The sequence below is a fragment of the Saccopteryx leptura genome, chromosome 5, assembly GCF_036850995.1.
Source record: "Saccopteryx leptura isolate mSacLep1 chromosome 5, mSacLep1_pri_phased_curated, whole genome shotgun sequence".
NCBI classification, from domain to species: Eukaryota; Metazoa; Chordata; class Mammalia; order Chiroptera; family Emballonuridae; genus Saccopteryx; species Saccopteryx leptura.
The window spans coordinates 48,496,440-48,513,925 of record NC_089507.1 but is presented as its reverse complement, the minus strand read 5'-3'; the positions used below and the strand labels follow the sequence as shown (position 1 = coordinate 48,513,925).

Sequence of the window (17,486 nt, the reverse complement as noted above, 5' to 3'; positions counted from 1 at the left end):
ACCTGAACAATATAGTTTTTTGTTTTAGTTAAGAAATTAAAAAATAAAATAATAAATCAGAAGAAATTAATATAAATGTAAAAATTTTCTTGATTTTTATGTCTTTCAGCATTATTTTGTCAACCACTTTTAGAAATTATGATTTAGCTCTCACTGTAATTGTATTTAAAAGCTGTATGGATTGTTTAAATAATTACATTAGTTAGTATTGGTTTAGATGCCCCCAGAAGTTCCACCTGTTCACCCACTTTTTTTTAGTGAAGAAAAGGTCAAGATTAAGGGCAAATTGAGGTAGAACTCTTGACATATTAGCATTTTTACCTGTGTTCAATTACATGTGTTCAGTGAATCTGCGTCAGTGACAGATCCATGTTAAAATAAAGATTGGAGAGGACTCAAAGCCATCTCTTCCTGTTATCTCTTGCCTGCTTTCATGGGTCTTTTCTAGATGTCAGGAATGAAGTAGGAGGAAAGATTAAAAACAGTTATGACATTTTCTTTTGTACTATTGACATTTAAACAACATATCAAAATGCATCTTTAGTCAGAAAGATCTATTTTAAAATTAAAGCACAAAATGCCATTTTCTAAATGAATATACAGAGACTATTGGGTCTTATTTCCTTCACTTATAAAATATCATTAATTGTTTTATATAAAATACTGTGCAACTTTTTATTTTTATTTTTTAGTGAAAAGAGGGGAGGCAGTCCGACAGACTCCCGCATGCGCCCAACTGGGATCCACCCAGCATGCCGACTAGTGGCAATGCTCTGCCCATCTGGGGCCCTTGCTTCCTTGTAACCAGAGCCATTTTTAGCACCTGAGACAAAGGCCATGGAGCCATCCTCAGTGCCCGGGGCCAACTTGCTCCAATGGAGCCCTGGCTGCAAGAAGGGAGGAGAAGAGAGAGAGAGAGAGAGAGAAAAGAGAAAGAGGGGGAGAGAGAGAGAGAGAGAGAGAGAGAGAGAGGAAGGGAGAGAGAGAGAAAGAAGTGAGAGGGGGAAGGGTGAAGAAACAGATGGCCACTTCTACTGTGTGCCCTGGACAGGAATTCAACCCTGAACATCCAGACACCAGGCGGATGCTCTACCACTGAGCCAACCGGCCTAAGCTAAATTACTCCTTTCTTAATTAACTTTTACACTTTCCTTAAAGATATCTTCTTAGAATGGATGGTGGTCTTTTTGTGAGATACATGCATAAGTGTTTTACCTCTTTTGAAATTATTAGTATTAAATATGATTTTCATTAATTTATATTGCATACCTTTTATATTATGTGACTTGAGGATATTTAATACATAACACACAATTTCTTTGCTCAAAAAAGCACATTACTAATGTTGGAGAGAGATAAAAATGAAAATACTTTAATTAAAATGAGATCGTTATGAATATATTAGTTGATCATTACTTAGAGAAGAAGATTTGGGAAACTATTGCAGCTCTGCATGTATATATTTTATTGAGCTGTTGTTATTTTAGTGCATGTAGAAGGCAGTATATTTTAAGAGGACTATCAAAGAGTCCCAGCCCCAACTAAGCATACCCTTTCTTCCAATTTTTCAATCCAATGTGAATCTAGTTACTGCTTAAAGAAATTTTGGAGATATAATTACTGTCCCAAAACAGTTGACCATAATGTAGGGAAACTATCTGGCTTTCCCTTACCTAATTACATGAGCCCTTTAAAGGCAACAGCTTTTTCCCTAGCTAGTCACAGAAAAGGATGTCAAAGAACTGTACTCCACCTGGCATGAGAGAAAACAAATATTTATATTGTGAACTACCTGTGGAGTCATATGGCTGGGAATTGAAAGTGATTTCTAGATGCTGAGAGTGATCTAGTGATCTTTGGCTTACAGCTAGCAAGAAAATAGAAACCCCAGTTGTAAAATTTCCACAAGGAAATTAATTGTCTCACTAACCAATAACCAGTAAGATTGGAAGAGGGCCACAATCCCAGATGATAACTACACCTCAGCCTTGATTCAGCTTAATAACACTTTTGGAAGAGGTTATCAAGAGGACCAGACTGCCAGCTGGTTGAGCTGAAAGCTAAACCTGGGCTCCTCACCTCCTCCTCTGTGTTTGAAATAGAAGTCTGCCCATGGTTCGTTCCCACAGTAGGCCTTGTTTTCAAGGATGCAACCTTGAGAGAACAATGTGTTTTTGAGACCACTTGGACTGAACATGTGACTGAACCCAGTAAAGGTCTCCATGTCAGCTGCTAAGATTCTGTGGGGCAGGGTAGAGATCTACTTGTCATTTTTGCTGCCAGGGATAAGCATGTGTGTAAATCTCCTTACTTATTAATCCTGCACTTACCAATCCAGACTCATCTGTCTCTTCTGTTTCTTTTTTGCCTTCCATGTATGAAGGCCTGTTTCAAATTTAACCTGGAAAACTCTAAAGTTTTAGAACCAACAGACACCGGAAAGAGAATCTAGCCACACTGTGCCTAGATTTGTGACCTACAGAAATGATAAATTTACACTATGTTAAGGACCTAATGGACTAAATTTCTTATCTTCTTACCACATATCATGAATTTCCTAATAGAGAAAAATATGACCTAATTGATCAAGAAATAGATGAGTGAGCATTTTAAGCAATAGAGTTTAAGTGAAGAAGTTATGAGTTCTGTTACTGGGAAGATTAAAATTGTAATAATTAAATTTATATAAGCTCAAGTTTATATAAAGCATTTATATGCTAAAAAATGCTAAAACTATTTTCCCAAGTTTTTTGGGTTTTTTTTTGGATAACTTAACTAATACCTAAAACTCTATCTGTGAATAAACATGAGATTCCTCAATAGAAAAAATAAAAACACACTAGTTAAACTATGACATAAATTACTTTTAAAATGTAAATTTAATTTAAAAAGACACATTCTTGTGGATCTTTCCCTCTTGAACCTGACATCCATTAAATTTTTTCCCATTCTTTCTTTCATCTTCTTAATAAATAATTTATCAATTCAGATCTGGATTGATACACCTTATATTTCATCTATAATTCAATCCATAACAAATATGCTTTATCTTATAAATATCTGTTACTTGATTCTAAGTGTTCATGAACTCCTGTTATACAAATACATATAATTATTTTGAGCAGAAATATTCCTTAGCTTTTAATAAGACCTCAAACTTTCTAGTGAGTCTTTGACCATAATATGATATTAATCACAAATTCTGCCTTCCACAAATGCTATTTATCATGCCCATTCTCTTATATATATATAAAAAAATGGGTAGTTCTTATTGCCAACAGGTTAAAGATTTTGGTATGACCTTCTTTTTAGCTTTTCTCGATTATGACTTGCATGATTGCAAGTCTCCTTTCCCTTCAGCTGAAGCCATGAATGGGCTCAGACTTAGTACCTGTCACAGTGTTCTACAGATACTATAATTCTACTAACTTGTTGAATATGCTTTTAAATCTGTAATGTAGAATGGTCTGACTGAGTCCAGTCTTGTTCCTTTTATTTGTGAAGATCACCTCTAAGCCAACACTTGTACAAAAGAATATTTTATTCAACAGGAATGGCTCTTCTGATTGCTTTCCAAATCTAGGAGGCTGAGAATTCTATAACTTTTATTATTACTACATGAAGTGTTCTCATTTTAATTATTACTACACTTGATATTGTTTGATTTCCCATGATTCCACTGCATTTTCCATTTCGATTTATTAGCTTTGGAGTATATTTAAGATTATAACCAGCTTGATTTAACTTTGAAGGAGATCTTGCAAACCAAACGTAACATAGCTGTTGTACTTTAATAAAATCTCTCTGACAGATTATACTTCCACTATCCCTACTAACACTTTTTTTCCAGGCCCTGCTTTTCACACAAATGTACAGAATTAACTATTGTTTTTTATAGTCTCTTGAGCCTTTTAACTCATATTACCTTTTTTTTAATGCTCTAATTCAATTATGAGGAACCTATTTTAAATAATCTCCTAAATCAAAACATATTCAAGGATTAAAAACCCTATATTCCAAATAAGACTTAAAGATGGCTGGCAGGCACATGAAAAGACGTTCAAAAATTTTAATCAGGGAAATGCAAATCAAATTTACAATAAAATACCACTTCACAAGAGTAAGAATGACTATATAAAAAAGTTTACAAACAAGCATTGGTGAGGATGTGAAGAAAAGGAAACCCTTATGCACTCACTGTTGGTGGTGCTGCAAATTGGTATAACTACTATGGAAAAGAATATGAAAATTCCTAAAGAAACTAAAAATAGATCTACCATTACCCAGCATTCCCAATTCTGGGTTTTTGTCTGAAGAAAACAAAATACTAGTTTGAAAAATATATGGACCCCTATGTTCATTGCAACATTATTATTACTTTTTTAAGACTTTATTGATTTTTTAGAGACAGAAGAGAGAGAGCCAGGGAGGGGGAGGAGCAGGAAGCTTCAACTTGTAGTTGTTTCTCACATGTGTCTTGAATGGGCAAGCTCAGGGGCTCAAACCAGGGACCTCAGCATTCCTGGTCTACACTTTATCCACTGCAGCTCCACAGGTCGATAACAACATTATTTACAATAGCCAAGATATGGAAGCATCATAAATGTCTATCAATAGATGTACTGATAAAAATGTCATGATATATATACAATGCAATATTACTCAGTAATAGAAAGAATGAAACCTTGCCATTTGCGACAACATGGACGGACCTGGAGGGTATTATGTCAAATGAAATAAGTCAGTCAGAGAAAGACAACTATATGGTTTCACTTGTATTGTATGTGAAATCTAAGGAAATAAAACAAACAAAACAAAACAGCCTTATACAAACAGAGATCAAACTAATAGTTGCCAGAAAAGAGGGGAAGGAGAATGGATGAAAAATAGTGACTGGGAATATAGTCAATAAGATTGTGATAAATTTACACAGTAATCGATGATAACTAGACTTAGTGAAGTCAACACATGGTAAGGTGTATAAATGGTGAGTCAGTATATTGTACACCTGAAACTAGTATAATATTGCATACCAACTATACTTAAATAAGAAATTAGAAGAATTAAAAATAAACTAACATTTATTACAGTAAGTTCTAGAGTTCAGACATGAAATCAACTTATGCCACTTGAGGCCTTTTTATTAACCTGTACTGAATGTTAGATAGTTCATTTCCTCTCTGGTTGGAGATTCATTTATACTTCTATTTCATTAAATTGAATAAATTATTGCCTAAAATGTGCTAAGTAGAAACAATCTTAAAGAACATGCTGTATATGCAAACTGTAGGCACAAAAATAAATGTACACTTGGGAGTTATAGTCAATTAGCTCCACTACATAAGAAAAATTTTCTAATACCTTCCTATATAACAAAGTAGTTTGTGGAATTTTAATTCATCACTATTACCTTGTAAAACGTAAACATATGTATACATATTTTTTAAAAATAATTCTTATGGACCTAAAACGAGACTATATATCTGAGAATGTAAGTTAGTAGAATGCCAAGAATAATGTTGCTTGCTTGGTTTATATAACTATGTGGCTAGCTTGCTTCTCACCCTGTTTTTTCTCATTCATATATGACTTCATATCGAATGATAGTTTGATAGAAGCATTAAAATTATATCAAATTTAGACATATTTTCCTTTTTAAATTTTAATTAAATATTTTTTGTTTGGCCTCCACTTTTGATGATATTTCATCATTGCCAAAATTGGGAATTGCCTTAACTGAAACCTGAATTATACTTGTGAACTCTTTTTTTTTTTTTTTTTTTTTTTTTTTTACAGAGACAGAGAGTGAGTCAGAGAGAGGGATAGACAGGGACAGACAGGAACAGAGAGAGATGAGAAGCATCAATAATTAGTTTTTCATTGCGCGTTGCAACACCTTAGTTGTTCATTGATTGCTTTCTCATATGTGCCTTGACCGCGGGCCTTCAGCAGACCTGAGTAACCCCTTGCTGGAGCCAGCAACCTTGGGCTCAAGCTGGTGGGCTTTTGCTCAAACCAGATGAGCCCTCGCTCAAGCTGGAGACCTTCGGGTCTTGAACCTGAGTCCTCTGTATCCCAGTCCTACACTCTATCCACTGCGCCACCGCTTGGTCAGGCTATACTTGTGAACTCTTAACAACTTTTGCATTATAATTAATTTTGTATGTGCAGTTCTACTTCTCTAAAGGGAGTTGTGGGTACAGTAAATATTGAGAAAATTTTTACCCCTGAGTTATAAGACTTTCAATCTTATAAAATATCACCTTGTTAAATGCCTAAAAAACTTAAAAAATAATAATCAATGGATTCTGACATGATTTTAAAGTTTATTGTCTCTGAAAAAGAATATTTAAAATATTATCAAAATCTAGCCCTGGCAGGTTGGCTCAGTGGTAGAGCGTCGGCCTGGCGTGCAGGAGTCCTGGGTTTGATTCCCGGCCAGGGCACACAGGAGAAGCGCCCATCTGCTTCTCCATCCTTCCCCTTCTCCTTCCTCTCTGTCTCTCTCTTCCCCTCCCGCAGCCAAGGCTCCATTGGAGCAAAGTTGTCCTGGGCACTGAAGACGGTTCCATGGCCTCTGCCTCAGGCACTAGAATGGCTCTGGTCTCAACAGAGCGACACCCCAGATGGGCAGAGCATCGCCCCCTGGTGGGCATGCCGGGTGGGTCCTGGTCGGGCTCATGCGGGACTCTGTCTGACTGCCTCCCTGTTTCCAACTTCAGAAAAATTTAAAAAAATAATAATAATAAAATAAAATATTATCAAAATCTGTAAAACATCAGCTTTCAAAAAAGCTATATTCCAGTGAATGCCTATTGTCCTAAACATATCCTTGAAGTCATTGTTTTGAGAATTTATGTCAAGAAAAAGCATTTTGTCTGCTGATTCACCAAAAGATATTAAATATATAACATCATTGTTATTGAATTATTAACTTAAAAGAGAAAAGGAAGAGAGAAATATTGGATCACTATTTTTAGACATAGTTGAAGAGTGATAATGACTTAGACTTCACTTCAAGTACTTAAGATATTATTGCTATTAAGTTTAACTGCTAGGAATATTAAAAAGAAGTGATTTTGTTGTTTTAATTATGTCATTGAGTAGTGGGTGGGAAATACAGTTAAGAACACTGTAAATAATACCTAGATAAAAACTAATTATAGTAGTTCCTTTTAGTATCTCCTAACATTTTATAATTTTTATCTAGACCAAAAGAGAGAACAATGTGTTCCATTTTCAAAAGAAGGCAGGGACTGTTGGGCAGATAAAATATATTATGCTCACTTTGTTAAAGATGGCACTGCCCACATGGAAGCCTGTCGCCCAGGTGATATTAATATGTGTTGGGGGTGAGCTGTGAGCAGGCAAGATGCTTGTAGCCTGGGGCTTGGTTTTAGAACTAAGCCTTTCCCACCTTTTTTGATGTGGGGTGGTGCCATCCCATCATGCCTCAGATAAGTGACTTTGTATTAGAGACTTCCCTATTTTGTATATTGGATTAAAGGTTTTGATTTCTACACTATAAAGTAGGGTAGAACGGGAGCTTGCTCTCTCGGTTCTTGAGATTAGCATTAGAGAGGAGAGCAGAGAGAGGCCACATGGAGGAGGCCAGGAGAAGCAGCCAAGATGGTGGAGTGTTGAGTGAGAAGCCAGTTTGTGCAGAGTTTGTGCAGGGAGATGAAAGGAGATGGGGAACAGAGGTGAATAAGTCTGGTGAGCTGGAAACCTTTGATTCTAGGAAACTCGGATAAGTCAGTAGCTTTGTGAGCACTGAATATGAGTGGGTTTTGGAGCCCAGTGTGTGTTTTTACTTGCCCGCCGGGTGTAAGCTAGGATTAAAGATGATGGCCTATAAGTTTTGGCTCCATTGTTTCTTTACCGACTGTCTGAATTCAATGCAAACCTGCATGAGCCAGTTGGCTCTGATGGTGGCTCTGGCAACTGGCCATACATTTGGCATAGTCTGTGGCAGGATTTAATACAGATCGGCAAGGAGCCACCACCACCTTTGAACGGTGGAGTAGAGGACTGGCTGTTGTTATGCTTCCCCATGGCTGTCCTTTTGCGGACCATAGGCTGGCTGACTTTTACAGCCATGCGTGAGGAAACTGAGAGCTCTGTGGAAGAGGCTGCCCAGGACCTGCAAACCGAGCAGTGGAAGGAGCTGGAGCAAATGTGGGAGAAACAGATGCTGACCCTGGAGCTGGAGGAAGTGCTGGAGGAGGAGGCCGACCAGGTTTGCGAGGTTCGCCTGGAAATGGAGCAGCTGCTGGAGGAGGAATCACAGGTTCCTGAGTTGCAGCTTGACCTGGATATTGTGGAGAGCCAGCAGCATCAGGAGGCTGGGGCTGAGGCTGAGGCTGAGGCTGAAGCTAAGGCCGGGTCCGGAGCTGCAAGGTCTGCGGAGCAGAAGGCTGGGGCAGCCCGGGGCACGAAACCGGCAACAAGAGCTGGTGTTTTCAGTTCCTCTTTGGAGGATGAGGAGCATCAGGCTGGAGTTGCAATCCACAGTCTTCATAAGATGAGAGCCCAGCAAGAAGGAGCACCTACTAAGGCCCTGGTAGGTCTGCGATTTGGGGACATAGGGCTGGACACCATCATGCTCTCCAGAGTAGAGATGGAAATGCTGACTGCCATTGCCGTGTGCTCCTCTTTGGGACAGTGTAAGACCTGCCAGGATGGCAGGGATGAGGGAGGTGGCTGAGGTCTCCTGTGCCTGGACTGATTTCCTGGACTACGACCGGAGTGGGCATTGGTTTCTTTGTTGGATGGACTTACAGATTTTGGACAATGTGAAATACCCTGATGGGGGTGCGGGCAGCTTTGCTGGAAGCACTTCCCTGCCCCAGGAAGCTTTTCCCATAGGCTGAGGACATTTTGCGCTTTGGGCAAAGTGCTCAGAGACTGGTGAAATATACCTTTTGTAATTGTTGAAATTGTATGATTTGTCATGTTGTAATTTGTGTAATGTGCCTAATTTCCTTGCACAGAGATGCCGGTGATGTGGCTTGTAGGTAGTAAAGTGAGCATAGGGGTGGATTGTTGGGCAGATAAAATATATTATGCTCACTTTGTTAAAGATGGCGCTGCCCACATGGAAGCCTGTCGCCCAGGTGATACTAATGTGTGTTGGGGGTGGGCTTTGAGCAGGCAAGATGCTTGTAGCCTGGGGCTTGGTTTTAGGACTAAGCCTTTCCCACCCTTTTTGATGTGGGGTGGTACAATCCCATCATGCCTCAGATAAGTGACTTTGTATTAGAGACTTTCCTATTTTGTATATTGGATTAAAGGTTTTGATTTCTACACTATAAAATGAGGGCAGAATGGGAGCTTGCTTTCTTGGTTCCTGAGATTAACATTAGAGGAGACAGCAGAGAGGAGAGCAGAGAAAGGCCACATGGAGGAGGCCAGGAGAAGCAGCCAAGATGGTGGAGTGTTGAGTGAGAAGCCAGTTTGTGCAGAGTTTGTGCAGGGAGATGAAAGGAGATGGGGAACAGAGGTGAATAAGTCTGGTGAGCTAGAAACCTTTGATTCTAGGAAACTCGGATAAGTCAGTAGCTTTGTGAGCACTGAATGTGAGTGGGTTTTGGAGCCCAGTGTGTGTTTTTACTTGCCCGCCGGGTGCAAGCTAGAATTAAAGATGATGGCCCAACAGTTTTTGGCTCCGTTGTTTCTTTGCCGACTGTCCGAATCCAATGAGAACCTGCATGGGTCAAGTGGCGGTGATGGTGGCCCTGTCTACTGGCTTTACAGGGACCACTTAATGTTGCCTCAGAAGAATTAGCACCAAATGACAAGAGTGATTCTGTTGACAGACAAGAAGACTTACATACAACACTAAAACCAGTTTTGTTTCTTACCATAGACTGAGATACATAAGGAGAAATGTTAGACTACGTGTCAATTTATCAGTTGTCACTTTCATATATTTGCATATAGCTTGAAGTAAATTGCAACAAAAGTATAAGCAGGATTTGCATGTTAAAATTCTGGACTCACAGGAGAAAATGTCCTAAAATTCTGACTTTTAGGATGGAGGCATGAAGTTTTAGATGCTATTGAAGAACATCTTAAGGACAATATTCTCAAACCTGAGTAGTAGTGAGATTTACTAGACATCTTGATAATGAGGGAGATGACTAACCAGCTAGGAGGTGAAGCACACCTTATTCATATTTCTTCTTCTTCTCTGCTTTTGTAGAAAAGGCTTTTTCAAATGGCATTTTTTTGGTAGCATGGAGTAACATTGGGTTTTAAAAACAGTAGAATTACAGTCTATATTCTCATTTTTTTTTATTTGTAAGAAATAAACAATCTGTTAAATTAAATGTACAAATCCAATGGACGTGAAGAAATTTGTATAGTGTTGTGTCAATTGGTACACCCAACGAAATAGAAACTTGTCTAAAAATGTTTGAATGGCTTGTCACAGTGCTAATGAAGGAGCTATAATGTCTGAAATCATATAAATCTGAAAATAGTGAAGTATTAGCAATAGCAGGAGAAACTACACACTCTATGTATATGATCGAGTAAGGCAGTAGTGATACTGTCACCTCGTGACTGACTGACTCAAAGGAGGCTGGGACCACTTAGAACCTGTTCTGTCAGAGCAGGAACCAAGGAAGCAGGATGGTGTGTAAGAACTGCTAGAGAAAGAAGGAGATATACCTTGCTTGGCTTTTCCCTTAGTTGCACCCACTAATTCCTCACCACTGTTTCCTATTGGTTGAACTCAGCCATTGATCTGCTGCACAGCAATGTGATAAATTAGCCGAGGGTCAACCCTCTGTTATACAGAGTTAAGCACCAGAAAAGCAAGGATTAGGTTTGGAAAAAATAAAACCACACAAAGGACTGGTTCATGGTTCATATATCTGCTTGGTAAGTGGTACATCTCTGATATCTTCCATTACCTAACCTTATACCATTCACTTTTGAAATTCTTTCTTTTTATTTATAAAATGTATTGAATTTATTGAGGTCACATTGGTTAATAAAATGACAAGTTTCAGATGTACAATTCTATAACACATCATATGTGTATTGCATTGTGTGTTCACCACCCCAAGTCAAGTCTCCTTCCATCACCATCTATCCCCTGGACATTCTTCTAATTCATCCTACCCCCTTTCCCTTCTGCAATTCCCACACTGTTGTCAGCGTCTGTTTTATTTCTTTGCTTAATCCCTTTACCTTTCTCACCCAAACCCATATACCCTTTCCCTCTGATAACTGTCAGTGTGTTCTCCATATCTATGGATCTGTTTCTATTTTGTTAGTTCATTTTGTTCATTAGATTTCACATATGAATAAAATCATATGGTACTTCTCTTTCCCTGTCTGGCTTATTTTACTTAGCGTAATAATCTCTGTCTTGTGTGATTTGAGAAGTATGCCTTTGGTAACTTTGTCCCATAGATTGTTAATATATTTTTTGTTAAGAAAATAATATGTGGCCTTGCCCGGTGCTCAGTGGATAGAGCAGCTGCCCAGCATGTATGTGGATGTCCTGGGTTCAATTCCAGGTAAGGCATACAGGAGAAGCAACCATCTGCTTCTCCTCTCCCTCATTTCTCCCCCTTCTCTTCCCCTTTGACAGCCAGTGTCTCAAGTGGTTTGATTGTGGCCCCAGGCACTCAGGATAGCTCTGCTGGAGCACATCAGCCTCAGGTGCTAATAACATTGGCCCCAGACCAAGGGTCCTGGTCTGGGCACATGCAGGAATCTGTCTTAGTATCTTCCTCCTCTCACCTAAAAATAAATAAATAATAATAAAAATGTATTTTTTCCTCAAAATAGGAAAAAAAAAACTTTGTGAGTTTAACAAAGTTAAATAAGATTCTCTATTTCTGGATTTTTAGAACTTCATTCTGAATTAGACTTTTATATATATATATATAATTTATTATTTAGTCTCCCAAACTTAATTGACCCTGGAATCCTTTGTCCTTCATTGAACGTTTTTGACAAGATGGGACTGTTTACCTATACTGCAATAAACCCTATTAAATTTACATAATTTTCCACTTCTTTGTTTATATTTATGTTACTCTTGTATGGCTAATAATACAAAAAGGAAAATCCAGCAACAGTAACTAATTTAAAACTATGTTCTGATTCCAAAATAATCAGTGGTATTAAGTGAAAGCAGTTTTAAAACAATTGATGAACACACATACATTTTTCCAGAAATTATCATGGACCCCAGATTGTCAGTGTTGGCTATTTCTACAACAGCAAATTTAAGTAGAAACTGATCCTGTCATCTTATTTTCTCAGCCTAATTTCTTCCCATTTCCCAATATCACTCCAGACTACCTTCCTTATATTCACCCTCATCTTTACTCATGGATTTCCTTTGACCAAGGGATTTTGCCTGCAATGCTCCACCTGTTGAAATGCTCTGACATCCCTTTGCACCTGCCACAAACCACCTGCGCTGCAATTTTCAATTCAAATGTAGCATGTTTTGTAAAATCTGCCCAGCTGTCCCTCCCTGCAAAATGAATTGCTCCTCCCATTTAGTTATGATTGTACTTTTTATGTCTGTATTGTGCCACCTATCACATTGCATCATAGTTAGCTTGTCTGTGTTCTCATATGATATAAAGTCTAAGGTTAGTAATTACATTTCATGCTTGCTTTTAGCCACAGTTTGTTTGGGTTTTTTTGCACAGTAATAAGACATTTATTAAAATGGCTTAAAGTCCTACCCCTAAAAGTATAAAAATAACAAAGAAAAACATAGTTTGGAAATTACTATTTGCTATATTATCTGGGAAACCACCTAAATTATTTAATTTACATTGTGTGTGAGAGCATAACCTTGGCCTATATATCTTATTAAAATATTATTCCATGGACAAACTCATTTAGCCTCAATCTTCACTAAGCAAATTTGTTATGCACCCCAATACTTCTAGTTTGGTATTCATCTAAGTACTTTCTCTCGTGTGTACAAATGGATAACCCTCTATTTTACCCCCAAGGCATATTCAAGCCTGAAAAAGGCTGTAGTAATCCAAAAAGAGAAATGTATGCTATTCATTCCAGCAAACCATGACTATCAAAGAGAATGCCAAAGGGCATTATTCATTAAAAAATGAATTAGCAAGGCTTTCTGCAATTTTGCTGCAGATTTTTCTTTTACAAAAGACTAAAAGAATACATGATGTAGTGGATCCAAAAGCAAAAAATACATTCTGGCAACTATTCAAATGCAAATTCGGCTATGCTGAGTGTTCAGATGACAGTCTAGGTGTTTACATATTGTCTATCGTTGTAACAGTGAAGCACACAGACAATCTAATTAGGTTATTAAAATGACCTGTTTGAGAAAGACTAGATGTCCCTGAAAAGCTTCTATAGAAAGCTACTTTAGAATGGCAGAGAGAGATGCGCCAGGATTTTTTATGTAAATAGAAAACTTATGAAGAAAACATCAAATAGAAAAAATAAAATAAAAACAGAACCTACACACAAAACCTAAAAAGTTTATTAAATCAAAAATTATTTACAAGTTCTGTGGAATTATATAATTGTGAGTTGAAATTGTTTCATTTTAGTCCATGTATTATGTTTCAAATGTTTGACTCCCCCTTGCCATGCATTAGCATTTTGAACATGGTTACATTACCAATTCACCTTGCTTATCATGTGTATCATTCCTATGTTCACATCACTATCCTTTAGGGACTCTAAATATAGCCACTGCCTATAATCCTCTCTGCTACAAACATCTCTAGAAATTTTAGTGGTGTCAACAGTGAGTGGAAGCACAGTCTTTAGTGATCACTGCCTGCTGCCTGAATATCAGAGTAACAGTTATATTGTATCCTTAGCAAAGCTATAAACCTTTATAGGTTTTGCCCAGAAATATTTCTATTTTGCTTGTTTCTAAAATGCTCAGTTGAATAGGCTTCAAATATAATTTTATTTCTACTATGGTGAACCTCTAGTTCAACTACTCTTAAGAAATGTCTTCTCTCATCTGCTAATACTACACAAACCATATAAATGACAAGCAGCCACTAATAATTTCTAGTTAATTATTACAGCTGAGATTATTTCTTTTATGTCAAGTGTAGAGAATGTAAAAACAAGCACTTGTTTACTCATCCTGATTTAGACTTAACAATGACATGAAAAATAAAATTATATATTGAGTATAATATCATTTGGACATCAAAAAATAAAATGATGTTTTGTGGATTTATTACACTTTATTTTAAAGAAAACTGATTTCAGGGATCTTTTTAAATTTATTAATTTTTAGAGATAAAAGAAAGATAGAACAGAGAGAGAGAGAGAGAGAGAGATAGAGAGAAGGGGGAGGAGCAGAAAACATCAACTCCCATATACGTGTTGAACAGGCAAGCCTGGGGTTTTGAACCGGCGACTTCAACATTTCAGGTTGACATTTTATCCATTGCACCACCACAGGTCAAGCCATTTTTTCTATAAAAATGTTTTTATAATTTTATCAATCCCCACGAGGTAAAGCAGACATTTATTTAGGCACAGAAAAGATTGTTAAGTAAATGAAGTTTAAGCAACATGGATTAACAGAAATATTTAACCCAAACGAAGTAAGAATATTGTGGCACCCAGAAATCTAGGAAGACATCAATAGAGGATCAGGTTTTAAGAGTCTATGACTTTGAAAAAGAAGACGAAAAAGATCAGAGTTGTTCAGAGGAGGATGTAAGATCTGATGCGAAGATCTCATAATTGATAAGGTTGGGAAGAAGAGGACTTCTGCAAGAATAGCTGAAGATATAGAGGGTGAAGTACAGAATATGCTGGATAAACTTGGAGCTGACAATAACAATGCCCTCCTTATAAAGAGAAAAAGACTAGCAGTGTGTACCAAGGCTTTTCTCAAGACCAGAAAATTGAACATATTTGGAAAACCCAACAAAAGCAAAGGCAGAATCTTAACCAAAATTATCCTTAGCAGTTTCTGTCATTGTTTCAGTAGTGAGAGATAGATGTGTAGAAAGCTGTGGAACAAGAATTAAAACTAGCTAATCTGTTTCTACAGAAACAAAGTTTTTCAACAATCTAGAGCTGTTCAGAGCCAAAGACTGCAAACAAACAGTTATATGAGCAGTTCACAAAGAGCATGGAGGGCTTGGAGAAGAATCATGATATTCTACTTAGTAATGTACAAAATGAACTTAGAAACATGGCTATGTTGCCTGACCAGGTGGTGGCACAGTGGATAGAGCATCAGCCTGGGACTCTAAAGACCCAGGTTCAAAACCCGGAGGTCTCCTGCTTTAGCGCAGGTTCACCAGCTTGAGCGTGGGGTACCAGCTTGAACGTGAGATCATAGACATGGCCCCATGGTTGCTGGCTTGAAGCCCAGTTACTGGCTTGCGCAAAAGGTCACTGACCCATGCTGGAGCCCCACCTCCATCCTCCCCACCCCCCACCCCCGTCAAGGCACATATGAGAAAGCAATCAATGAGTAACCAAGGCGCTGCAACCATGCATTGATGCTTCGCATCTTTCTCCCTTCCTGTCAGTCTGTCTCTCTTTCTCAAATAGAAGAAAAAAAATGGCTATGTTACAAAAGCAAATTATGAGAGACACTCAGCTGAAAGAAATGGCAAGTGTTTGTTAACCTCTTCAATCCATATCATTCTGATGTCTATTTAAAGAAAGAACTTGAAACTAAGTAATATGATACAATTATAACATTAGCTAAGAGGCATGTAAGTCTTTAGGGTGGTTTACAAATTTTAGTTTAAAATATATATCATGTTAATCACTAGCTTAAGTGCAAGTCTCTATATTTTAACCACCAAATAAAATCTAAATAGTTATGTAATGGCCATTTCTAAAACTTTATATACCAAGCTTCTGCTTTTTAATGGTAATACTGAATTTTCCTCTGTAACATTGTTGATTTAACATACCAATAAAGATGATTTTATTGCAAAAAGAAAAAAAAGAAATGTTAACTCAAAGCTGATCACGCAAAAATCTATAATATTGCCCAGTCTGTTTTTGAAAACTTATCTCTGTTAAAACCATACACATTTTCTTTTTCAGCCAACCTGGAGTACTTGCAATTTTCAGGACATGACATGCATTGAATCATATTGGCCATTCAGAACTTGCTGTGTTGCTTTTTTTGTTTTACCCATAATGCTGTGCATTAGTCACTACGATATAGCTTTATGTTTCAGGCATTTCAAAATTTCATGCTTTTATTATTTACAAAATAGATAAAGCTTCTGACTCCGTTAAAAGTATGAATATGTTGTGCAGTTATAGTGACCAGTAGAGCTGGAATGCAAAAATATGATTTGTATGTCACCAAAGCCGCAAGAAAAAAATGTCCTATATATTTTTTTTTTAAATAAATTTTTATTAATGGTAATGGGATGACATTAATAAATCAGGGTACATATATTCAAAGAAAACATGTCTAGGTTATTTTGTCATTAAATTATGTTGCATACCCCTCGCCCAAAGTCAGATTGTCCTTCGCCACCCTCTATCTAGTTCTCTGTGCCCCTCCCCCTCCCCCTAATTCTCCCCCTGTCCTCCCTCCCCCCACCCCTGGTAACCACCACACTCTTGTCCATGTCTCTTAGTCTCATTTTTATGTTCCACCAATGTATGGAATCATGTAGTTCTTGTTTTTTTCTGATTTACTTATTTCACTCCTTATAATGTTATCAAGATCCCACCATTTTGCTGTAAATGATCTGATGTCATCGTTTCTTATGGCTGAGTAGTATTCCATAGTGTATATGTGCCACATCTTCTTTATCCAGTCTTCTATTGAAGGGCTTTTTGGTTGTTTCCATGTCTTGGCCACTGTGAACAGTGCTGCAATGAACATGGGGCTACATGTGTCTTCACGTATCAATGTTTCTGAGGTTTTGGGGTATATACCCAGTAGAGGGATTGCTGGGTCATAAGGTAGTTCTATTTGCAGTTTTTTGAGGAACCACCATACTTTCCTCCATAATGGTTGTACTACTTTACAGTCCCACCAACAGTGAATGAGGGTTCCTTTTTCTCCACAGCCTCTCCAACATTTGCTATTACCCGTCTTGTTGATCATAGCTAATCTAACAGGGGTGAGGTGGTATCTCATTGTAGTTTTGATTTGCATTTCCCTAATAACTAATGAAGCTGAGCATTTTTTCATATATCTGTTGGCCATTTGTATCTCTTCCTGGGAGAAGTGTCTATTCATGTCCTCTTCCCATTTTTTTATTGGATTGTTTGTTTGTTTGTTGTTGAGTTTTATGAGTTCTTTGTAAATTTTGGAAATTAGGCCCTTATCTGAGCTGTTGTTTGAAAATATCATTTCCCATTTAGTTGGCTGTCTGTTTATTTTTATATCAGTTTCTCTTGCTGAGCAAAAACTTTTTATTCTGATGTAGTCCCATTCATTTATCTTTGCCTTCACTTCTCTTGCCATTGGAGTCAAGTTCATAAAATGTTCTTTAAAACCC

General features: G+C 37.5%; 1 pseudogene; it reads left to right on the top strand.

Moving 5' to 3' along the window:
- The first annotated feature begins 8,260 nt into the window (after positions 1-8,260).
- Positions 8,261-15,634, top strand: LOC136406472 (synaptonemal complex protein 3 pseudogene; annotated as a pseudogene).
- The last annotated feature ends 1,852 nt before the right edge of the window (positions 15,635-17,486 follow it).